The 25,941-nt window shown below is 47.1% G+C and overlaps 1 long non-coding RNA gene across 1 annotated transcript; it reads right to left on the bottom strand.

The window, feature by feature from the left end:
* Positions 1-3,821: 3,821 nt before the first annotated feature.
* Positions 3,822-24,579, bottom strand: LOC128838909 (uncharacterized). The gene is made up of 4 exons (XR_008445323.1): positions 24,443-24,579; positions 23,647-23,720; positions 22,744-22,817; positions 3,822-4,205 (listed from the first exon to the last, which is right to left on the bottom strand). It is a non-coding gene; the product is annotated as an uncharacterized LOC128838909 (long non-coding RNA).
* Between the last annotated feature and the right edge of the window lie 1,362 nt (positions 24,580-25,941).

The raw sequence follows: 25,941 nt of genomic DNA, 5'->3' as shown, positions 1-25,941 counted from the left end.
TCTTTGTGACTCTGGGCTCCAGCTAGGTCACTGCACAGTCCTCACATTTCAGAGTACAGAACTGTCTCGGGCAGTCTTCCCAGTCACTGTCCACCGTGCCACTTCTCCAGTGGCTAGTAGGGGAGCCTGAGCCCACCCTTTCCTCTGGGTTCCCATTCAGGCAGGGCCGGCTCTGGCTTTTTTGCCGCCCAAAGCGCAAAAAAAAAAAAAAAAAACCTGTGGCACGGCCAGAGCAGCAAAGCAGGAAAAAAAAACAACAACCCTGCAGCGCAGCCGGACCGGCAAAGCAGGGAAAAAAAAGCAAAAAAACCCTGTGGCATGGCCGGAGCAGCAAGGCAAGAAAAAAAAAACAAAAAACCCTGCGGCGTGGCCGGAGCCAGGGTGCAGGGGGACTCCCTGCGCTGCAGACGTGCCCCGGCTAGCAGCGGGGAGCGGGCGGAGAGAGAGAAGGGGGGCGGCCAGGGCTTCAGCGGGGTGGGAAGGATGCGGGCTGCCCTGCCAGGCTTGCTACAGACTTGGCACCAGCTGGGGCAGATGGAGCACGCAGCCCACTCCCAGCAGGGCGCTCCCCTCCTCCGTGCTGCTGCCCCCTACAGGATTGGCAAACAAAACAAAAACAAAAAGCGGCCGTGCTGCCCTAGGATTGGGCGGAATGCCGCCCCGTAGAATCTGCCGCCCCAAGCACGAGCTTGCTCGGCTGGTGCCTGGAGCCGGCCCTGCATTCAGGGACCCTCTAATCAGTGGCCAGGGTCTGCAATATCCCACCTTACTACTTTTCCCCTGAGCCTTTTCTTACTCTGCCTCTCTCAGGCTTTCACTCCTCCTCCCTTCTGGATTAACCCTTCCTTCAGGGTCGGGGGCACCAGAACGGGGGGGGTGGGGGAGTGGGCCATGGCCCCATCACTTTTTACTGGCTGTAAGGGTGAGCAATAGGGGAGAGGGAGCGGAGAGGAGCAAGTGGGGCGGGGTCTTGTTGGAGGGAAGAGGCGATGCAAGGGCAGGGGCTCAGGGGGAATGGGTGGTATGGGGGCAGAGCACTGGGGGAAAAGCTGGTGCAAGGGGATGGGGCCACAGTTTGGGCCCTGGTGGTCTCCCCACTTTTATGGAGCTTGCATCACCCCTGCCTGGGGCTTGTACCCTCCCCCTGGGTTTTTCTTCCCTCTTTTAATATCCAGAGTGTGGCTGAAGGCTCCCTCACTGCTGCCGTTTTCTGCTGCCAACTTCCTTGCTTTATACTAGCCCCACCTGTTCCATCTCAGCTGGGCTCCATCAATCAGGGATTACTTAGGCCTCTTAATTCTCCTCAGCGGTGGCCTATCCACTTAATTGCCCCTTTACAGTCTCATTAATCCTTCCTAGGCTAGTGTGGGGTGAACACTTCCTCTGAAGTATCTGGTGATGGCCTCAGTCAGAGACAGGATGCTGGACAAGATGGATGTGGGGTCTGGCAATTCTGAGGCTCTTACCTGATGATGACTCCAGTGTTGGACGGTTGTTTGAAAGTGGCACTGAGGGGCAGGCTGCGCCTATGTTCCCCTCTCCCTCCACGGCCCGCTTCCTCAGCATCAGGGTTGAGACACGCGGGTAGCGCTTTGCGACAGTGCAAGAACCTCTAAGAGTGGATGGAATCCATAAGGTCATCAAACTAACATTACCTTGGCACGAAACCTGACTTAAAAATGGAAATGAAAACATGCTGGCAAAGAAAGGATCCTAGAAAAGTGCAGAGGGAAAATGGAGTCGGCATGTACCAGGCACGGCCAATACACCCTATTTGCTGAAACTTTTAAATGTGAGCAGTCTGTGATGCAGTTTGCCAGAGAGAGAGAGAGAATGCCCTCAGGAGCTGCAGGTGGATTACCTGGCAGAGGCTGGCGGCTGCCGTAATGATGCGATGCTGATGTCCCTGCAGGGCACAGGAGGGATGAATTAAACATTTCCCTCTGACAGTGAAAATGAACGTCTCCCATCTCCTGTACTGAGCAGCACACTATGAGACTGCAGCCCCAGGGTGAAGAACTTCCCTGCTGCCTTCCCCCACAGCAGACACTGCAGATGGCAGAGGGATACTACAAACGGGGGAGCTGTAGTTCAGGAAGAGAACAGACTGTACTCAGGCACCTTTTGGGACTACAAACTTACTGCTCCACCTTTCCACTGGAAAAATGAGACCAGAGGCCAAATTCTCAACTTGTGTAATTCGCCATAGCTCCAGTGACTCAATGCAGCTGTGCGGATTTACACCATCTGAGGCCCCAGCCCTATAGCTGCAGAAAGTAATAAAAGCTCCTGAGGGAAGCTGTGCTTTGGTTCTGCATTTGTACAGCACCTAGCACAGGGGGGGCCTTGGTCTGTGAGTAGGTTCCCAGCGTGCTACTGGAAAACAATGTGTTCACAATAGCCATAGTTAATAAGAATACATGCAAAATACTACGCAAGCACCAAATCAATGCCAACAACAGTGCATGCATGCAAAATTACAACAATAATACGACACCTGTTTATGAGAGCCACATTGTATTCTTCACAGCTAGTCATACTGGCTTGGCTATTCATTCTTCAGACATAATTGCACACATTCTGGTCCAGATCCTGAGCTGTCCAATCAGTACAGCTCCATTGACCTCCATGATCTTTCACCGACCTCCATCCTTTGAGCTTTATGCTAGGTGAGGATTACTGTAGCTCCGTGTCATGAGAAGTTCTGGCCCTCTGAGTGTATTTATAAAATGCATGCAGAAAGAGTTAGATATATTCTTTGCATGGTGTTTGTCACCAAGGGGGTAAACAGGTTGTGACATCCAAACTATGTCCACACAAGCTAAACCAGGTACAGCATGCCAGGTTCTCTACTCCAGGCGCTAGTCCAAAGTCCAGATTTCCATTCTGTGGGAAATTCCGACATTTTGAAATGTCCTTTAATCCCAAATTGGAATGAAAAGCTGAAGTTTCCTGCAAAATGAAAATTCAAAAAAATTCATCTTGGAAATATTGAAACAACCTTATCAAAATATTTCTGTTTCATAAGGGCGAAGAATTTCAATTCTTCTATTATGAACTGCTTATTATAGTATAAAAGTCTAAATGATCATGTTAAAAATGAAGCTCTTTGACCTTATTGAAATAAAACACTTTGATCATTTTTTCATGAAAAATGTCAACCAAATCAGTATAATCCCAGGCAACATTTCAATTGTATTGAATCAACTTTTTCCAGTAAGAAAACTGTTGTCTCAAAACCTTTTTGACTAGCTCTATCCACTTCCTGGAAACTTGCACTGTTATTCACACCCGTGTAAAGTGATAGGTTTAAAATGCTACTAAATCAGACTGGTAGCATTTTACACCTATTCTGCCCAGGTATAAATGACAACACCAGGTGCAGAGCAGTAGAGAATCGGGCCTCAGGCGAAGTAATATTTCCCTATTGGCCAGAAGAGCCCGGGAACAGTGGCAGGCTATAAATTGTTGCAATCTGCACAAGTCTGAGTGGTGCCTGTTTAAATAGTCTGACAGTCTGTGGACAGCTGGGAGAAGATATTGCTGGGAGGAGAAAAGGGAAGTGCGATAGACTGTTTTGATCATTCCTGGGCAGCCTTGATTTAATGAAAGCTCAGCATTTTTGTTGAGTCCAAGCGGAGGTAATGGGATTGTCTCATACACAACTGTAGGAAACACCTTGTTGCTCTAATTCTTTGACTGACTTTTCAGCCTGGGCTATGATCTTGTGAGACCTTAATAGCTAAAGCCAGATTTGGTCCCAGTCCACATTTGGTTGGGAGACCTCCAAGGATCGTTTGTTTGTCATGTAGACAGGACTTGCAGAATTGCAGCTCATAAGAAGCAGAGGGGCGTGAATTCACTTTGTCACAGACGAAGCTTGCGATATCATGGAAGTTGAAATCTGCTCCCTGCTGGGCTGTGCTCTTTTATTCTTTACCTGTGTCTTTCATTATCGTTCTGTTTTCCAAAATGAATCCACAGTCCAGCTTTCAGAATCAATGCTCAGCTGTAATTGTCTCCTACTTTATCTTTTTCCTCACACCGATAAACATCGCCGGTATGTTTTAGCCTTGAATTAGTTCAGTTTCCTTTTCATCTGTTGTTAATTCAAAGACTGAGTTACAATAGTCACTTTCATTCTCATCTTTCATCACCTGTCTCTTCCAGTCTCTCTCTGTGTCAGTCTTTGCCGTATCTCCAAACTGCAGGGAAAATAAAGCCAGCCTCCGTATCGAGGTAGAACACATTTCTGGCTGACCTACATATTTCTGCATTATCTCACAATATCTGTTTCAATGGTGACCTCAATGAGCACACACGCAAATCCAGCAACCTCGCTCTTTTCCACATTTCATTCCGAGGAATCGGGTGCATTTTAATGCTCACAAAAGCATGAGCTGGACGACGCCCAAGCCAGGTATTAGCCTAGCACTGGGGGAGCGCACACACAACCCCCGCTAGTCCGGTACCTGTGGTTAGCTGAATAGGAAGGAATGGCTTTGTGGGTTAAGGCACAGGACCGGGCTCACGAGCTAGAGGGGCAACTCTCAGTTCTGCCACAGACTCCCCGCATGACCTTGGTTACATTATTTAATCTCTCTGTGCCTTGGTTCCCCCTCTTGTCTTTTAGATTGTAAGCTCCTTGGGGCAGGGACTGCCACACTGCCCTTTACTATGCGTCTCCACAGCACTTAGCACAGCAGGGCCCTGATCTCAACTGGGACCTCTGCCGGGACACAAATAATGAATATAATTAGGAACTGCCAGCTATAATGCTTTGTGCCCTGATTGATATTCGACACGTCTCCATCAGTTCATTCGGGATTGAACCAAGCTGATGGATTTCGCTTCTGTTATCAAGATCAGAAGGTAGAAAAGCAAATGCATTAAGTTACAATGGCCCTTGACCTCCATTCCCAACGCTAGTTTCATTTCAGAGCAGTCAGTCACAGAGGATGCCTACAGACGTGCCTGGAACACACAGTGCAGGGTCCAGGTTTCCCAGTGTACTCCTGCAATGATACAAAGCAGCCAGGCACTCACTTTAGCTACTGGGTTAAGCTGGGTTTTGGCTGTCTTGAGTCAGAGCAGTCCAGTGACTCTGGCTCTGTAGTTTTAAACCATGCGTTTGTTCCACTGTCTATTATTTGCAGTGTTTCAAGGTACGCTCATGTGGCTGTGGCAACCCCCTGAAATCAATGGTTCTGCTTTTAAAAAGTGATGTAAAAACTCAGCATAAGGGTGTTAGGATTTTAGCCCCGGCCTGGTTAAACGCACTTGGCTTCAGCAGATGAAATATTTATTCAATAAGGGCCTTGAACCTGCCAGGTGCTGAGCACTCTGCCCTGGATGGGACAAAGTACTGAAGTATGTGCATAGCTGTAAGCCATTGAAGTCAAAGGCCCTGGGCCGCTTTACACCAGCTGAGGCTCTGTCACTGGGTGATCAATGGCTCCATGTCTAGTTGGCAGCCGGTTTCAAGTGGAGTGCCCCAAGGTTCGGTCCTGGGGCCGGTTTTGTTTAATATCTTTATTAATGATCTGGAGGATGGTGTGGACTGCACTCTCAGCAAGTTTGCAGATGACACTAAACTAGGAGGCGTGGTAGATACACTAGAGGGTAGGGATCGGATACAGAGGGACCTAGACAAATTAGAGGATTGGGCCGAAAAAAACCTGATGAGGTTCAACAAGGACAAGTGCAGAGTCCTGCACTTAGGACGGAAGAATCCCATGCACTGCTACAGACTAGGGACCGAATGGCTAGGTAGCAGTTCTGCGGAAAAGGACCTAGGGGTCACAGTGGACGAGAAGCTGGATATGAGTCAACAGTGTGCTCTTGTTGCCAAGAAGGCTAACGGCATTTTGGGCTGAATAAGTAGGGGCATTGCCAGCAGATCGAGGAACGTGATCGTTCCCCTTTATTCGACATTGGTGAGGCCTCATCTGGAGCACTGTGTCCAGTTTTGGGCCCCACACTACAAGGATGTGGAAAAATTGGAAAGAGTCCAGCAGAGGGCAACAAAAATGATTAGGGGTCTGGAGCACATGACTTATGAGGAGAGGCTGAGGGAACTGGGATTGTTTAGTCTCCAGAAGAGAAGAATGAGGGGGGATTTGATAGCAGCCTTCAACTACCTGAAGGGGGGTTCCAAAGAAGATGGAGCTCGGCTGTTCTCAGTGGTGGCAGATGACAGAACAAGGAGCAATGGTCTCAAGTTGCAGTGAGGGAGGTCCAGGTTGGATATCAGGAAAAACTATTTCACTAGGAGGGTGGTGAAACACTGGAATGCGTTACCTAGGGAAGTGGTGGAGTCTCCTTCCTTGGAGGTTTTTAAGGCCCGGCTTGACAAAGCCCTGGCTGGGATGATTTAGCTGGGAATTGGTCCTGCTTTGAGCAGGGGGTTGGACTAGATGACCTCTTGAGGTCCCTTCCAACTCTTATATTCTATGATTCTAGCCTGTCAAAATGTAACCCAGTCCCTTGGGCCCAATATTGCTCTTGCTGACACTTGCTGAAATCAGGGGAGTGACAATAGTGTCAGAACGATGTAAGGGAGAGGAGAACCAGGCTGTAGGTTTGTAAGTCTGTCAGTTATTAGTCCAGAAAGTCATGGGTCATTCACAGTGCCAACTCCAATTCACAACTTCAAAACTGCCCTTTCTGCTATCTTCTAAGCCACTGCTTGGATTCGCTGCTGCTAGCAACCTTGGCCAGAAGGGCAGAGAGTGCAAGGTCATATCTAATGGCATCTGAGTGGAGAAGGAGTAACGCAAGGTGGTAATATCATACACGGTCAGAGGAAGCTTAGGCAAGGAGTTGCGGGGAGTGGGAAGGGGAGAGAGAAAGGAAGAATGGTATAGGGGCTCAGATCCTGCCCTCACTCACATCACTGAAGACAAGGGAGCTATGTCAGTTTACATCAGCTGAGAATCTGGCTCAGTGGAGCTACAGCAGGGTAAAGCCAGTGCCAGAGACAGGAAAATCGGGCCCAGAGTTTTAGTGTACTCCCCTGATCTACAGAGGCTGCGAGTCTGTTCCAACCCACTTCCACAAAGCCTAGCTCAAGCTATTGCGACTCCAGTATTCAGCTTTGGAGGTTCCTCGGTCAGTCCTTGATGGCAGCCATCCCATTAGCAGAGATTAGCTACCAGCTATCTAAGTCTACAAGCAGCTGCCTTTGGTTCAGAAGCCAATATCTGACTATTTATCGGTGTAATCCATTTTTTCCATGAAACGTGAATCTATTTTTTTACAGATAACTTTAAAAATGTACATAAATAAACAACCCCCTATCAAAATTATGAATATTTTATAAAATTTGGGGGGGTATTTACCGTGCTAAAGGCCAGTTCTGCAGCCCTACTCACCGAACAAGTTCCCTCCTCTTCCTAAACTACAGTATATGAAGCCTCTGGAGCAGTGGTTCCCAAACTTTAACAACCCGTGAACCCCTGTCACTAAAATGTCAAGTCTCATGAACCCCCTCCTAAAAATGAATATTTCAAGGGATTTTCTCCCTTACCTCAACATAAATAATAATTAATAAATAGTGTGTAATAAGCATGTCATAAAAACAAATTTTATATTTCCAAGATCACTGCTTTTATAATTTATCATTACAGTATTTTTATTACATTATGAAAACGGCAACTCTTCCAAGATCTCACTTTTGTAGCTTGTATCACTTTTGATTAAGCCTGTTATAAGACAAGGCTCCTATCAGAGGCACCAGTAGAAAAAAAGGGTGCGGGGGCAAAGCCCCTGTGCACCCTAGGGCCTGGGGGGGGCACCGCCAGAAAAGTGGGCCCACGGGGGCAGTGGAAAAAAAGGGGAGGGACCCGTGGAGGGGGCGGCACATGACCCTCGTCACCCCCCCATACTGGCGCCTCTGACTCCTATGTTTCATCAGGGAGTATAGATGTGAAACAGTGTGAAGGTATTTAAGAAGGCAACTCAAAGAGTTCCTCCTACACAAGCATTCAGGTCTTGAGCAGTCCGGGCAAACAATGCACGTTACAACAAAGCTTAAACTTGTTCTTCATAATAATTTAAAAACAACACTAGCAGCCTATTTAATTTTAAAAACAGCAAAAAATGTCCAACTCCCTTTCCATTTCTTATAAGGAGTCTTGAAGTTTAAATCTCCTCAGTGTGATAGACATGTTTGCTTTGATCTGCTTAGCTCTTGGAAGTCCCCGTGCTGTTGGCCCCGTACTGCCTGAGGTCCCTAGGGTCAGCTCTGTCCACCATTAGGGAATTTTTCCCCGAGAACCCCCTGTAACATTTGGTGAACCCCCAGGGGTTCACGAACCCCCGTTTGGGAACCACTGCTCTAGAGGCAATAGTGGCATGGCCTAAAATGCCAGTACTAGACTAAGTTCTGCTCTACATCACCTTCACATCATATGCAAACAGCACCGCCCAGCTCTCTCAAGGTACAGTGACTATCAACATCAGGATGAAAGACTAAGGCGATGCAGATATAGAAGCACTTGAATGACTCGCCACCTATCTTCTAAATACCTCAGGTATTTGTATGGCCCTCATTGCTATAAAATCCAAGCATCTCACTGTCTTTAATTAATTTAATCCTTACAACATCCCCTGTCAAATTCAGGCTTAGCCACAGTGATCCAGCATTTGTGACCTCCAAGCTTGAATATTAGTACTTGTGGCACCTTAGAGACTAACAAATTTATTAGTGCATAAGCTTTCGTGGACTACAGCCCACTTCTTCGGATGGGCTGTAGTCCACAAAAGCTTATGCTCTAATAAATTTGTTAGTCTCTAAGGTGCCACAAGTACTCCTGTTCTTCTTTTTGTGGATACAGACTAACACGGCTGCTACTCTGAAGCTTGAATATTGTAATTCTCTGTACCAAGGTCTGAAACAGATGCTCTTAAAAAAGCCACAGCTGGTTCAGAACATAGCAGCCTGTCTGTTCAGTAACACAAACTGCTAAGAACATGTCACCCCAGTGCTCTGCAGTCTTCACTGGCTCTGGGTCAAACTCTAGATTACATTTGATCTTCAAGCTAACTGAGGGACCACCTCATCTTGACTGATCATGACCTCCTACAACAGCTATATTTCACTGGAACAGTGACATTGCCAACCCGAGGAGCATACTGCTAGGTGACTGGCCCATCAGTCTGTGACTTCCTGCAAGAGGAGGTCTGGATGATCATGGAACCCACCAACCTCACAGAAACACACACTGAGAAACAGAGTTTCACAGACTGAAGGAGAAAAGGTAGAGAGAGAGAGAGATCTTTGTGTTCATATTTTATACATTTGTGAAATGGTAATGGGCAAGTCATAAGATTAGATAGATTCTGTGGAACTAATCATGTAGGTGAGTTTAGAACATAAGAACAGCCATACTCGGTCAGACCAAAGGTCCATCTAGCCCAGTATCCTGTTTTCCAACAGTGGCCAATGCCAGGTGCCCAGAGGAAATGAACAGAACAGGTAATTATCAAGCGATCAATCCCGTTGCCCATTCCCAGCTTCTTGCAAACAGAGGCTAAGGACACCATCCTTGCCTATCCTGGCTAATAGCCATTGATGGACCTATTCTCCATGAACTTATCTGGTTCTTTTTTGAACCCTGTTATAGTTTTGGCCTTCACAACATCCTCTGGCAAGGAGTTCCACTTGCGTTGTGTGAAAAAATACAGTTTGAAGGTCCCAGCTCAGGCCTTAAATTTTATTAGCTCAAACTCATCCCTGCTACAACTTAATCAGGATGAATTTGACTCACTGTGTTATGTTGCATCACATTGAGGCCCCAATTCAGTCAGGTATTTAAGCAAGCACCTGGTTTTAAGCACGTGAATAGTCCCATTGAAGTCAAAGGGCTTGTGTGCGTTGCTCAGTAGGGACTTAAATTGTCAAGTCGTATTGGAAATTTAAAATAATCTGCCAATAAGAACACTGCACAGAGGCCCAGGGAGCATCTGTCAGCATGTGAATCCATGGTGCTGTATCAATTTTACCTCCAAATTTCACACACAAGGCAGCAGCTGTCAGTGACTCTAAAAAAGAAAATAAATCTGCAAAATGAGGTGTTCAGAGGCAAAAATACCCAGTGACACAAGTGATGAATATTTATAATTCTAGTTCCAAAATAACCTCTGTGTTGTGAGAGATGGTTGCGAACTCTAAGCTGTACGTCTAACGTGCTTTATTATACGCACTAATAATAGCATTTAAGCCCCAGATGAGGCGCTGTACAGATCACAAATGCAAGTGCTGACAGAAGAAAAAGGGGCCTTTTTAAAACCCCGAGCCTGGTTCTGCCCTGAATTACACCTGTGTTATACTGGTGGCGCTCTATCGATTTCAGCAGAGCTACACCACTGGAAACTTGGAGTAAGACAGTGAAGAATCTAGTTCCCAATCTCCGATGCAAATGAGAAGCAGCGCTGAGATTATTGCTCACTCTCACATGATCGAAGCTGCCTAAAATAGTAAGTGAGTTCAATGGGTTTCATTGCTGCTGTAGCAAAACCGTGGGCAAGGAAGGCAAACTTTTCAGAGATGAATGACTCCTCGCGTTCTCTGAAAACGTACAGCTGAGCAAAATTGCAATGCAGCATCTGACTTTCATTTCCAGAACCACGGCACGAGCTGAGCAGAACCCCTGACCATTGTCCCTTTTCACAGGGAGCCATCACACTGTCAGCACAGGGTACTGAACCACTGTTTGGCCCCTATCTACACCAGTGGTTAACCCATATTTAGCCATGGTCAAGGAACAGCTGGGTAGGAAGAGAGGAGCTGTGTTTACCATAGAAGACAAGTCACGTCTGGTGTAACCCCATTGACTTACGCAGAGGGAAGAATAGGACGCTGGGTGCTAGTTGAGAGAGGGCTGAGGAGTCAGAGCATAGTTCAGCCTCCCTGTCCATTCAGATTCTTACAGATGCTGGCAATAAGGGGTCCAATTAGTACCATTCTGTTGTGGTATTTTCTGTGATAAGGACACCTGTCCGCTGCAAAAAGCACCCAGACCACTAACTCATTCACACAGGCAGCCAAAGAGCCTTCAGCTGTGCAATGGGGGAGGGGAGAGGTCAGGTACCCACCTCACACTAGAGCTGGGCCCCAAGAAGTCAATTCCCTGCAGGGGGCCTGCCCTCCCCAGGAGAACCTGTGTAACCTGCCCAGTAGGTAAAGAAAGCTTTCACCTGGTCACTAGTCGGGGAGGAAAGGAGAGGCTGAGGAGTTGGCTGTGATGTCTCAGCCTAAGGACCATGCTGTGTTTGAAGAAGCTGACAGGTAGGTGAGTTGTATTCTTTGTTGTAATGACTGAGAGGAACTTGCTGTTTGGTTTGCTGCACTGACCCGGTGCTGAAGGAACTTTGGGCCTTTTCCATTAAAAAACAGGCCAGAGCCTATAAAAGATGGCGTATGACTCTTCTTTGGGCTCTCTCCTTTATTGTGGAGCCTGATGCTATGGCCTCAGGCTAGCCCTGCATAACGACATAGTGACCAGAGATCACTACTGATGTGGGTTTGACTAGAACTAGTCAAGGACTAATTAGAGGAGAAAAACTTCCTATCCTTATTGCCTCTCTCCACCCTGCCTTTGTCTCTTCTCCCTTCTGTTTCTCTCCTTCCATGTGTGAGTCTCCCTGGTATGTTTTCTATTTAGTTGGACTCTGCTTTCTTGGCAGGCAGGTGCACTTGGGCCCCAGTAGTACTCGCTGAACTTCATGCACTGTACATGCTCTTACTGTCTTCAGTGGAATCATTTGCCTGTTTGAGTTAAGCATGTGCATAAATGTTTGCATGACTGGTTTCCTATGAAAGCCCATCAGCTGTCTGTTCCTGGAGGGAAATGGAACAAAAAGTGGGGTTTAGACCCAGTCCCTGTGTGACACTCTGTGCCCTAAAGAGACACTCTGCACCCCATATTCACCATTGGTGATATAATTATGATATGTTTTGTACAAAGTACGCCTTGTGAGGTATCTTTCTAAAAGTCTTAATCTATTGAATGTTAATATCCTGTTAAGTTGTATGTGCTATCGCTGTATTAGAAGTTATGAAGTTTTGCTATGTAGGTGCCACTGAAACATGTTGTGAGGTTGGGAATACCCACAAGCAGCCTTTCGGGTACAACAATAAAAAGTTCAAACAATGTTGATGCCCCATTATGAAAAATACAAACGTTCACAAGGATTACTCCAGGAACTGTGAACAATGGAAACCTCTCCGAAGATAGCACTACACAATGGGAACTGTTTAACTCAGGTCACAGCAAAAGATCTTTCTAGCAAGTTGGAAGAAGATATAAAAGGGGGAAGTGACATCATGAATGGGCCTCACTCCCCACACAAGAGAACACCTGGAAACACCTGAGGAACAAAGACTGAACTGGGGGAAGTGCTGGTACCAGGCAGGAAAGAAGGAAGCCTGCCTGTGTATGAAACCTTGATGGACTGTTTATACTATCTAACAGGGTGAGACTCTGCATAATTCAAATCCTTAGGCTTAGATTGGGTTTTTGTTTATTTGCTAGGTAATCTACTTTTATCTGTTTGCTATTGCTTATAATCACTTAAAATCTATATTTCTGTAGTTAATAAATCTATTTTATATTTTACCTAAAACAGTACGGGTTGAGTGAAGTGCTTGGGGAAAAATCTCAGCTCAGGAACAAGAGTTGGTGCACGTCCATTTTCCTTTGTAGAAGTGGCAGACTGGGTAATATCTCATATACTGGTCAGGCTTTTGAGCAGGGCAGGATGATACAGCTCAGGGGTCCTAGGCTGGGGAACTGGGGGTATTTTGGCTGGAGCCTCACTCTATTGTAAGTTCTTGATTGGCTTAGGAGAAGCATTCATATAACTGCAGCTGGGTGTGCCCCTGCCTGTGTGAATGCTGGCGGGAGTGCAGGATCGGGAGTGGTCTGCAGCTTGTCACAGCAGCACAGGGTGAGAGGGGAGCCCAGGCTTATAAAACAGGGGTCTCAGTGGTACCTGAGTTCAGGTTGCACTGGTGGGATGGAGGGAAGAACCTGGCACATCCTGTTCAACAGATTTCACAGGATCCAGCAGGTTCTAATTTGAGTTGTAGAGTGTCTGTCATTGGAGACCTCCCAAAGCACTTCCCAGAGCTATAGATAACCATGAAAACTCACAGCCATATGAACAGGCAGCTATATGGCTGAAACCCCACATGGGTGAGAATGTAGCTAGGTCAGAAGAGCTCAGCAGCTCCTGTTAAGACACCAGCATTGTCATGATATTTGGCTATCGGGGGTTGCCTTGACTTTTGGGGGCTCATGAGATTTTACAAAATGTGGGGTCTCTTTATTTCCTGAAGGTGTTTAAGCCTTCAGGAGTCATGTTTTCCAGCTTTTCTCCATACCCATGAGGACTAGAAACTTGCTTTTTTAATGAAAGCTGAGATTTATAGGTAATCACAGGACTGCAGAAGCAGGGAGTTTAAGGAAAACTCAGATATCCCAAGACTCGTGATAAAATCACAGCAGATGGCAACATAGATACATAATTATGGCCAGATTTTCAAGAGCTCATGGTAACCCCTGTTGAGTGGGTGCTCCAGATTCTGATCTCCAGAGGACATGAGTCTGTGACAGCCTCCAACTGGAATAGCTCATGCTTTCAGCCCTGTAGGTCTCAGTTCAATCCTCAGTGTGTTGAGAAAGAAGGTGGCCCTCACACTCACACTCATAGAATAGAATCATAGAATATCAGGGTTGGAAGGGACCTCAGGAGGTCATCTAGTCCAGCCCCCTGCTCAAAGCAGGACCAACACAACTAAATCAGTACACTGAAAATTTGGACACACGATTAGGTGCCTAAATGGGAGCTGAGCTCTTTTAAAAATGTGGCCCTACAATTGCAGTGGGTTAAGTTACAGAACCAAGAGAAGAGAATTTAGAAACTGATCTAAAGCCCTGTAAATAGTGTGCCACCAGAACTTAATGAGAGCAACAAGGCAAGCTTCCCTACTGGACTTCAGTGGAGTTGGCAGCTACTGGGCTTATGCAAGGGAATAGGCAATAGAAATCTAAACTGCTGCTATGAATGCAGCCCACAGGAGAACTCTGTTTGTAGCCTAGGTTTTTCAGTGCCAGATTCTGCCCTTGTAAATCAGGAAGATTTCTATTGACTGCCATGAGTTTGCTCTTAGCTACACCTAATCCTGGCAAAGTCTGGCCCAATTGGATAGTGTCTGGAAAAGGAATGGACCTATTCTGAAAAATAATGGGAGTAATCCCCTATGCACTGCCTTTGTATCTGTCAATAATTTTAGCAAACTCCCACCTAATGCTGTTCAGCTGCACTCTACATACTCAGTGCTGTGCTCCGATTCATGGGTGCATGTGTCTTGTGAAACTCAGCCATTGGCTTCGAAGTGCCATGGCTGACTTCTCGTAATCAGATCTGTGTCCATTTACTGGCTGGAGGAAAAGCCCTTGATCTGAGCACATTCATCACTGGAACAGTAACGTACTGGGCGCAAAGCGGAGAACAAACTGAGCTCTCGCTTCCTTCCAATGCAATGTTCAATAACAGAGTTAACTTGGTAGATGCTGAATGAGCAGCTTTTGGCCATTGGCCATTGATCTGTTTGTGTGGCTTGGATTCACAAAAGCTATTTTCCTTTGCATTTATCTTGCAGCCTGTGGCTAGATACAAGAAGTGCCTCGCCAAGCTGCAGGGAACATGGTTTTCTTTCTTTGGGTGTCTGATCCCACCAGTTCACTGCTGGCCTTAGGGCAGAATGGAGACAGCAGTGATAACCTCGTAAAGAAATGTGGGACTGAAGATTTGCCTTGCTTATTAAGTGCTACAAGCCTGGCTGGTGCTATACAAAAGCCAGAGGAAGAGAACATCCCTCCCCACAGAGCCCAGTGCTGAAAGCGCTCTCCTGTGCAGCAACTATTGAGGTCAGCTCGTGTAAAAGGGTGTAGCTCACATGAAGTTAAGGGCTGGGCCTACTTGCTCCAGTAAAGACTCTGGCCCAATGTGAGTGCCTCCAAACATTCAGTGCACAGATGTGGCCCTTAAAAACTCTTTTTTTTTTTAGAGCAAATGCTTGGCCCTACCATGCATCCATTCAACTCTGTTGGGATGAATTTTGGGTGAGTTCCAGTGATTGTAATACCTTTGCTGTGTGTCAGGAGTCAGCATGGAGGGAAGCTTTTGAAACAGCAGCTGGAGTGTTCTCTCCATTTGGGTCTTCCTCTATTGCAGCTGTATTCCCAAATCCTGCAAAGTTTGTCCCTTGGGCTGGAGTGCTCTCTGCAGAGTGGAATCTCCCCACAGCATGTTAGCTGCCTAAGATATTCCATTGGGAAGCCATTGCTGCTGCACAACTGTGACGTGCTTTAGTCTTGAAATGTTTCCTCTCTACCTTGCTGCCGAAATTCAAATGACTTCCCAACAAATGGCTGAGTTCGCCCCTGCACTACTGAAATTAATGGGAATTCTGCAATAGGAGCAGGACTGGACTAATCTATAGAGGTGGGTGAATGGACCACCAATGTACCTGCAAACAGAGCAGCTGTGTTCTCACTGCTACTTACAGGTCTGAGTGCTTGTTCCTCCTGAGCATCCAGATGAGCCATGTTTCAGTTCAGAAACATTCACAAATAATAGAACTTTTAAATTCTCAGACGCACTCAGTAGAAAAAGAATCTCTGCAAAATGGTGCATTAATGGAAAGAGTAGTAGACAACTATACAGGGGGACACGCCGCCATCCCAATCCTAAACCGGGCAGTGAGTCAAGAGAATGACACACACACAGACAGACATGCTTCTCTCCTCTGACCCTGAGTTCTGTAATCCAAGAACATCTCCAACTGTGGCCTACACTTTCAAAGTCGCTAGACGTTGGCATAGAAATATGCTTATGAGTGTAAATATGACATAACTGGAATATGTTTTATGCTAGATATGCCATGTAACATCTTTGCAAAGGTTATGTTCTACTGAATGTATTCATCCTATTCGTATGTATGTATCATTTTTATATCTGACGTTACGAGTGTTGTCTCTCTATGCTTGTATTTAAAGTGTTTGCTGTAGGAAGCACATAAGGCCGATTTGGTCAACATAGTGTGAAGGGGTTATTCAAATAATTGGGAGTACTTAGCTAACACTGGACCTTGATAGACACCAATCCACATCTGAGCTTTCCTCGGAGCGTTCGGGCTAACGTGGGCAATGGCATTGGCCTGTAAAGAACTGAGTCATGCATGGACATGTGACTTACCCATGTGACTCCAAAATTCCATCTTGTAGCTGTGATTCTACACAGGAGAAGAGAGGGGGTTCCGCCCACAAGGGAAAGATATATAAGGCCCTGGGAACCTCCTCCATTTTGTCTTCAGCTGGCTCAAGAGATAGCCTCTCCACCCCAAAGAGATGCCTGAAAGAAACTGGAACAAAGGACAGTAACTCCAGGGGTGTGAATGATTGCTGGACCCAAACTAGGAGGAAGTCTAGTCTGTTGAAGAAGTTTATTGGAACATCTCTTAGGGTGAGATTTACCTGCATTTAGTTTCTTCCTGTATTAGGCTTAGACTTGCATGTTTTATTTTATTTTCCTTGGCAATTTACTTTGTTCTGTCTGTTATTACTTGAAACCACTTAAATCCTACTTTTTATATTTAATAAAATCACTTTTTACTTATTAATCCAGCGCAAGCAATTAATTCCTGGGGGAGCAAAGAGCTGTGCATCTCTCTCTATCAGTGTTATAGAGGGCGAACAATTTATGAGTTTACCCTGTATAAGCTTTATACAGAGTATTTGGGGTTTGGATCCCATTGGGAACTGGGCATCTGAGTGTTAGAGACAGGAGCACTTCTTAAGCTGTTTTCAGTTAAGCCTGCAGCTTTTGGGGGACGTGGTTTAGACCTGGGTCTGTGTTTTTAGCAGGCTGGCATGTCTGGCACAACCAGGCAAGGTACTGAAGTCCCAAGCTGCCAGGGAAAACAGGCTTAGAGGTAGTCTCAGCACATCAGGTGGCAGTTCACTAGGGGGTTTCTGTGACCCAACCCATCACACCGAGACTCCTTAAAGCAGCCTGGCTTGGAGCCGGGGCTGTGACTGGGGCCAGAGCAAAGCCTTCTCTATGATAAACTGAATAAATCGAGCTCCTTAAGGGTATGTCTACACTGCAATTAAAAATCTGCTGCTGGCCCATACCAGCTGACTCGGAGTCTCACGGGATGTGGGCTGCAGGCCTGTTTAATTGCAGTGTAGAACTCTGGGCTTGGGCAACAGCCCAGGCTTTGGGACCCTTCCACCTCAGACTTTATTGAACTATCTTAATTTCATAAGGTTTATCCAGGATATTATCAGTGTCACACCAGTCCAGGATATTATCATGTGTCTCCTCATACATAAGCATCCAACTCCTCTTGTTTGTTATGTAGGTTCCTAGCATAAGTATGTTGACACATTACAAATTTTTATTCCTTACATGCTGCTTTGTGCTTGGATTTGTCACGCGTGTGAGGTTTTGGGGCTGGCATATGACGTGTTGATAACTGGGCAATCATCATACACCTTCCCCCTTCATGGTTAGTTTAAAGCCCTGCCACCTACACTAGCTAGTCTATTGCTCAGGCAACTGGTGCCCCTACTACCACATGAAGGCTATCTGATTCATACAGCTCCTCTCTCTATAGTAGGTGCCTCAAAGTTCCACAAAACTAAAACATTTTCCAACACCACTCACCTAACTGACTGTTCACCATCAGTAACTTTTGCCTTCTCTCTTATCTTGCCTGAGGGACAGGAAGGATTACCAAGAAGATCTTGCGGCTCCATTCCCAGATTCCTGAAGTCTTCCAGGATCTGTAGAATTGTGCCTGAGTTGGTGTAATTGGTTCCAGTATGGATCACCATCACAGGAGTCTCTCCTGGATGCTAAGTGGTTTGTAATAGCCCGGTAGACTTAAGGGGCAGGTCACATTTTGAACTAGGAGAAGGTTCAGAATACTCTTCAAGGTTGGCTCTGAGTAGAATGTTACAGTAGTCCAACCTGTAGGTGACAAAGATGTAACAACTGACTTCTGTATTGTAGAAGAGGTTGTAAAGGCCACTGCGGCTATCTAGGACTCAGATATTTAACTTTTATGGAGCACTAAGAGATCCACATCTTTCTGTGGAGATGCCCAATGATAGACTCATAGACTTTAAGATCAGAAGGGATCATTATGATCTTCTAGTCTGATCTCCTGCACAACGCAGGCCACAGAATCTCACCCACCCACTCCTGTAACAAACCCTTGACTTATGTCTGAGCTATTGAAGTCCTCAACTTGTGGTTTAAAGACTTCAAGGTGCAGAGAATCATCCAGCAAGTGCCCCGTGCCCCACGCTGCAGAGGAAGGCGAAAAACCCCCAGGGCCATTGCCAATCTGCCCTGGAAGAAAAGTCCTTCCCAACCCCAAATATGGTGATCAGCTAAACCCTGAGCATGTGGGCAAGACTCATCAGTCAGACACCCTGGAAAGAATTCTCTGTAGTAACTCAGATCCCACCCCATCAAGTGTTCCATCTGATGTAAACCACGATAGCTCTGTTGGAGCTGTTACCAGTTGAGGATCTGTCCCCCACCCCCTCATTCAGACTGTTATAAACCTTACAAAACAGCCATAGATTTAACCGCTGAGCCATCCTGCTTTTCATTAGGGCACTAGCTGGGGACCGGGATTCAATTCTGTTTCTGCCACTTTAACTTCTGAAGCCGGAAAGGCCCCAGCAGAGCTAAAGTGGTCATGCCTTGTGAAATCTCTCTGCTGGCATTTGTGGCTTTTCTCCTTCTCCTGCATGAATAAACTGGGTTGATCAGCACCCTGTGAAGCCAGTTGCATTGTCCGCAGTCTATTCATCTGGCACAGGCCAACGTGACCTGGCTGTTACATTGTTGGTCACATTATACCCTTGGATTTGATAGGGGAACAAGTAGGTCATTTGGCACAGGACTGTAGGAAATGGAAAAACAAGCATTATACCCTTAAAGGCAGCTCGGCTTCTGAAGCTTCAAAATCCCAAGCCTTAAATCAAAGCCAGTATCTTCTTGCTCTCCTACCCATTAAAGACTTGCTGCTCTTCCCCTATGCTCTTATGGCTAGCGGTTTACTCTACCTGCTCCTGTGCCTCCATTGCATAGGCTCTTCCTAACTAAATGCATGGCAGACTTTTCAGTGCGGGGCTATAAATGCTTCGCCTACGCTCTGTCTCATGGTCTTTGATGCTGCATAACAGGAGGGGCCCTGTCTGCTTCAATAAAGGAAATGTTGAATCTTGGTCTACATGACAGGGGTTGGGGGGGAGGGGGAAGGGAGGGAGAAAATATGCCAGAACCCCCCAAAGACAATCAAACCAAATGGGGGCTGTTGTCACATTTAGATGTTGGTTATATTTTTCTTTTTGGTTTTCATAGAGAACTGTGACTCATGAATCTTAAGCAGAGCAGTTGGATGTGCCTAGCATTTTTTTTTTTTTTTAGCTGCACAGATGTATGTATTCAAGTTGGGGAAAGTAAGTATGATGCTTGGCAGTGGATCTCCTTGTAGCTTTGATGGCCTTTGAAGTTTCATACTGCTTCAAAGGAGGAGGAACAATGACTTGTGCTATACAGATTACAAAGTCCTTCGATATACCAGTCTGTCTAAATAATATATGGCACCATCAGAGGTCACCTGAGTGTCTGCTTAACATGTTGTCACTCTCTCATACTAATAAAATAATATTTGGCACCTGCAAGTTCTCCCAAAGCACTTTACAAATACATATATTAACATTAATGTAGTAATTAATATACTTATCATGAATAACCTAGTATTTAATGATGGGGAACTCAGCTACAAGTTAAGTGACTTGCTCATAAAATTCCAAACTAATGCATTATATGCAATGGGCTAACACCAGCCCTGGGCACACTTCCACTACAGGCAACAGAGTATTTTGCTGTGTGATAAGCCTGATGAATAGTTAGGAAAAACCTGGTAAAAACATTTTTAAAAAAAGATCCTCTGGGAGATTAAAATATGGGTTATAGTACAGTTACCATAACTATCTACTCTAGGCATTTCTAACTATAGTTTGCCTTACATCTTTGCAAAATGTCTTGTACTTCTGGTCACAGCCTTTTGTCTTATAAGTTATAAGCTTCCATTTAAGCCAATAAATGATGATGCTAACATACCAAGCCAGCTCTTAACACCTACTAGGAGTCCTTGATGTTATCAGTGATACTCTGTGGTGGGGCATCTGCCCCACCCCCATATTAGAGCGGGCTGCTGCAGTCCAGTGGGCTGGCGCAGACAAACAGCCAATAAGAAAAGGGCTTATTGGGAGCCAATCAGGGCCCAGATTGGAGACAGCCAATCAGGGCCAGGCTCAGCCCTATAAAAAGGCTGCTCAGGGAGAGAGCAGGGAGTGTGTCCCAGGCCTTTGACACCTCTCCAGAGGTGGGAGACTAGCACCAGGGACAGCGCAGTGCTGGGCAGGCTCGGGGGAGCAGAAGGGACCTCCAGCCACCCGGTGTCTGCCAGGCTGCAGGCCTTGAGGGGAAAGGGCTGAAGAGGAAGCGGCCCAGGGACGTGGACAGATGGAGGAAGAGAAGAAAGGCAGGATGGCTGCCACTAGAGGGTCCCTGGGTTGGGACCCAGAGTAGTGGGTGGGCCTGGGTCCCCCCCCTTGCCTTACACCTGGCCGACGGGAGTGGCCGTCTTGGGCTGTACCAACCTTCTGCCAAGAGGAGTGTGACTTTGGGGGTGCAGGTGCCCACATTGGCCAGGGTGCAGAGAGACAGCTGATTGATTCCCCCCCTGGAAAGGAGTGAGGATGGACTAGGGGGCATTGCTGGAGGGCAGTGGCTCGAAGAAGACGTTGCAAGTTGGGAGCAACGCGGGTCCACACGCCAACTGAGGGCAAGATGACAGACGGGACACCACCAGGAGGGGGCGCTCCACTGGACTGAGCTAATTCCTGAGGATGACCAGCTGGGGGCGCTGGGTGGTGAGTCCCAACCCTATCACATACTCTTACATTGCAAAATTCACCCCTATGCAGAGGGACAGCGTAAGTCTAAGACCTATTGATCACTATAATCCTTCCACACAGGTGTGAATTTAATCTACAGTGGATAATATGCAAACAGTGTTCAAATGGGAGACAGGGAAACTGGTCATGCCTTTCCCTCTGCTAGTAGGGGAAGCTGAGGAGGAAGTTGAATTGATAATTATGTTGCCCCTCCCCTCCAATTTCATCGCAGAAGCTAGAGATTGTGTGGGTAATGTCAGTGGTTCTCAACCAGGGGGACGGGTCCCTGGGGGGCTGTGAGCTGGTTTTGGGGGGTCCACTAAGCAGAACCAGTGTTAGAAGTGCTGGGGCCCAAGGCAGAAAGCCGAAGACCCACTGTATGGGGCTGAAGCGTGGGGCCTGGGGCCCTGCCACCTGGGGCTGAAGCAGAAGCCTGAGCTACGTAGCTTCACGGTGCCCCCTGTGGCATGGGGCCCTAGGCAACTGCCCTGCTAGCTACCCTTTAACACTGGCCCTGGCTTTTATATGCAGAAAAGCCAGTTATTGTGGCACAGGTGGGCCGTGGAGTTTTTATAGCATGTTTGTGGGGAGCCACAGAAAGAAAAAGGTTGAGAACCCCTGGCCAAACAATCTTTCCAGAAGCAATGTCCTCAGAGTGCCGGGTAAGGACAAAACAATTTTGTTTTTGCAATTTAAACAGAGTTCACCTACCAGGAAAATCACTAAAGAAATGCCAAAGAAAAGCTGCTTAAAGATAGAGGGAACATTTATGCTGGGAAATGAAGTACCCCAAGAGTTATTAGCAGGAAAACTGTTAACCAATCAGTGCCTGCTTGGACTTCAGATTTATCTCCACAAACAGCCAAATTCATCCATTACTGGGCTGAAATCAATGGAGTTACAACAGGGCCAAATCTGGGCCATTGACTTTAAACGATAGTTACCTGCATGATGAGATAAAGCACTGGAATACTAGCTCACAAATCCCAGCGTATCGGCCCTGCTGAAATGTATTTTCATTACAGATAGGCATCCCATTGTGCTAGGTACTGGACATACACCAGACAGCCCCTGCCCTGAAGTGCTAACCATTTAAATAGACAAGACAAGATCAGGAGGGGAAAGAGGTGAAGTGGCTTGTCCAAGGTCAATGGCAGAGCTAGCAATAGAAACCAGAACTTCTGATTCCCAGTCTGGTGCCCAAAGTCTGCTGTATGGTATTGCCTCCCTAGGAGTCACAGGTCATCACTTGGTCAGACTTCAGACCCTACTGGGAAACAAGGTGTAGAAAAGCCTATTACACATCATTGTAAAGAGTCTCATGCTGGATAACGAGACTCATAAATGCAAGAATATTGCTTAAAATCTGCCCACTGAAGCATTGCCTCTTGACTGAAGTCTGAGGGTCACCTCTGACAGAACTTGGCAGAGGTAAGTGTGTATAATAAGCTGTATGAAAACATGGTGGAATCTGGTACAACTGGATCAATTTAAGCAACTCCTGTTTTGATCCATTATATGAATGATCCAGCTCCACAACCAGGGAGCTTCCCAAATCAGACGCTTAGTTGGAATCCAATCACTATTTTACAAGAACATGAATTGTGCTAGGCAGAGGAACGCTGAGGGAGGCCAGTGACACTATAATGGGCTGTAATTAGTTTGTATAAGCTGCAACATACTTTACCTGCAGCCAATGGCTGATGAACTGGATGTGAAATATTTTCCTTCTTTGAAATGCTCCAGAAATGACTCCTGATCCTTATAAAACAAATGCTCCGTGATTAGTATAAAAGGGCAATGCTGAATACACAAAAGGGAGGAGCTGGGGGTCAGACTGTTGTGGCAGGCTAGTACAAAGGGACAATTGGCCAGATATAAAAGCCCTTGGGGAATCCTTGCAAACAGCCCCCTTATATTACGCACAGAGACTGGGGATGCCCCCCACGGAGTTCCATGACCAGATGGAGATGACATAGGGATGGGCAGGAGGAGGCATGGTCATGATCAACCTGTGCCCCAGTGGTACTGCACCCCTGCAGTAGCCCATAAGAGAGCTCTGGAAGCAGACACACAGAGTAGGGCAGTTGCCCAGTCCCACAATAGCCCCACCCTCCCTAAGTAGAGGAAGTGCAAGTAAGCTGCACCCTCTCCGATGCTACACTGGCCCAATCTGCCCCTGAGAACTGGGGACACTTATTTACAGGTTTCAATGTCTACACAGGGTGCAGGGCAGGGAAAAAGTGGGCCCATAGGATCCATTCCAACTCCAAAAAACTTCAGTCCAGATCCTCTGCTAATCTAAATCCACAGAAGTCAATGAAGCAATGCCAATATATACCAGTTCAGGCTTAAAACTAAAGGTTGCTTCATTCTCTCTCTCTCACACCCCCCCTCCAAACCTAACCTAACCTAACCTGTGGGTTGCTAAACAATAATCCAGTTATTATTTGTCAAGTCACTTGGGAAACTCTAGGAGCAAGGAAACAAATAGTTATGGGCATCATATATCTTATATTGCCTACATAATTAACACTTTTCTTTTGAAGTATAAAGGAATATATGTTTCATTGCAGCACAACAGCTTTACCTCCAATTCATGGATTGTAGACATTTCATGTGTTCTCTTGATTGTGGCAACTAACAAAATTCTTCCAAAGGATGCTGTCAAATGGGAAACATCATCAGTCAATATACTTAAGCAACAGTACATTGTTTCAGAAAAAGTACTTTTAACTGCTGAGTGAATGTTGTATGTGGTTCTATAGGAAAAGTGTAGCATAATGAAAAAATTATAGATGTGAACTTGCACATTTACTAGCCTCAAATACATCATCATACAATTGTAAGTTGCTTTTAAAAGGGTTTTGTATTGTGCTCACATACGGAGCTTATGGATGAAATAATAGTGTTTCTTCAGGGTCAGAGTTCAGATTTTTGTGTCCTAAATATACATTTCTTTGTACTAGATAAGAATAAAGAGCCAGATTCTCAACTGATGCAAACTGGCATAGCTTCACTGACTTCAGTGAACCTCCTGTGCCAATTTACCCAACCTGGGGACTTGGCCCAAGAACTGTGCGTAGTGTAAGAGCCGACATCTTTAACTATTCCTTTTAGGACTTGGTTTTATAAATGAACACCTGCTATACTGTCACTTAGTGACCTTCTTTCTGAAACAGTAGGTTGGTTTTGGAATCGTCCCCACCACCTTTTTTTTTTTTTTTTTTTTTTTTTTTTTTTTTTGCAACTTCCTTTACTCAAATCATTTTGAATTTCCCTGAAACTCTGCAGAAATATTCTCCATTGCTTTCAAAGTAAATATGCTAACTTCCAGTCTTTCCCAAAACACAGCTAATGTGAGTTTCATAATGGAAATTAGTTACCTTAATGATGAGGCTATTGTCTCTCCATAATGTAGGGTTACCATACGTCCGGATTTCCCGGGACATGTCTGCCTTTTGGGTCCCCAAATCCCCATCGGGGGGGAATTGCCAAAAAGCCGGACATGTCCGGGGAAATAGGGAGGCTAGGGTCTCCGAATCTGTGTGTGTGGGTCGCCCGCTGTGACATCATCTCGGTATGACACTCGGCTCCTGCCCAGGGCATGCTGGGGGCTGTAGTCCGGCCGGGCCTCACGCTCCAGGGAGAGCCGGGAGAGGGGAGCGGCCGAGAACTACAACTCCCAGCGGCCCCTGCGACGCGACCAACCTGCCCCGTGAGGCAGCAAGCCGTCGGGGGAGGGGGGGCGCGAGCCCCTGTCCTTTGGGTGGGGGGTGTCTCTGGGCACCGCTTGGCAGCCATCGCAGGGCTGGGGGGCGCCCCTGTGGGGGTTGTGGACGCCAGCACGTTGCGGGGAGCCGGCACTGTCTGGATTTGCGTCCCCCTGGGGCTGGAGCTGCGCCCCCGGCCCCGGGCACCAGTCACGTAGGGTTACCGATATGTCCGGTTTTTCCGCAATCAAACCCCCGTCCGGGGGGAATTGCCAAAAAGCCGAACATGTCCGGGAAAAATACCGGACGGGCACTTCCTCTCCCGCGGCTCCTCTGCTCCTCCCCTGACTCAGACTTCGGCTCTGTTTAAGAGCCAAGCTGCCCGAGCCAGCGCAACCGGCTTCGGGCAGCCCCCGTGTCTCCGGACCCCGAGCCGCAGGCCGGGCACTTCCCTTCCCGGGCTCCAGCTGCTCTGCTCTGGCGGCGCAGGGTCTGGAGGCAAGGGGGCTGCCTGAAGCCGGTAGCGCTGGCTCGGGCAGCTTGGCTCTTAAACAGAGCCAAAGAGTCAGGGGAGGAGCAGAGCAGCCAGAGCCCGGGAGGGAAAGTGCCCGGCTGGGGGCACAGGGTCCGGAGGCATAGGGACTGCCCAAAGCCCGAGCGCTACCGGCTTCACGGGTTTGCCGGGCAGCCTCCAGACCCTGCGCCCCCGGCTGGGCTCTTCCCCTCCCGGGCTCCAGCTGTGCTGGGGAAGCGCCGTCTGGGGGCACAGGGTCTGGCGGCTCCCCGGCAAACCGTGAAGCCGGTAGTGCTTGGGCAGCCTTTTTCGCGTGGCTGGGAGGGAGGAGGGGGAGTTAGGGCAGGGACTTTGGGGGAATGGGCGGAGTAGGGGTGGAGTTGGGGCAGGGCCGGGGGTGGGAAAGGGGCGGGGCCAGAGCCCGAGGAGTGTCCTCTTCTTTTTTATTTTTTAAATATGGTAACCCTAGGAGAAAGGAACCATGGAACAGCAACGTAACGTCACAGTCCCATTCCCCACCTGTCCTGTGGGGTCTTCTGGCCTTTAGAGCTACTGGTCAGGGCCTCCCCCAGTCTGCAGGGGGCCACCGGGCCTGCTGGCCTCCTCACAGCCTCTGCTGAGGCTACAGGAATCATAGAATCATAGAATCATAGAATAG

Source organism: Malaclemys terrapin, chromosome 6 (genome assembly GCF_027887155.1).
Source record: "Malaclemys terrapin pileata isolate rMalTer1 chromosome 6, rMalTer1.hap1, whole genome shotgun sequence".
In the NCBI taxonomy this organism is placed as follows: Eukaryota; Metazoa; Chordata; order Testudines; family Emydidae; genus Malaclemys; species Malaclemys terrapin.
Note: the sequence above shows the minus strand (reverse complement) of the source record. Positions and strands in the feature narration are given on the sequence as shown.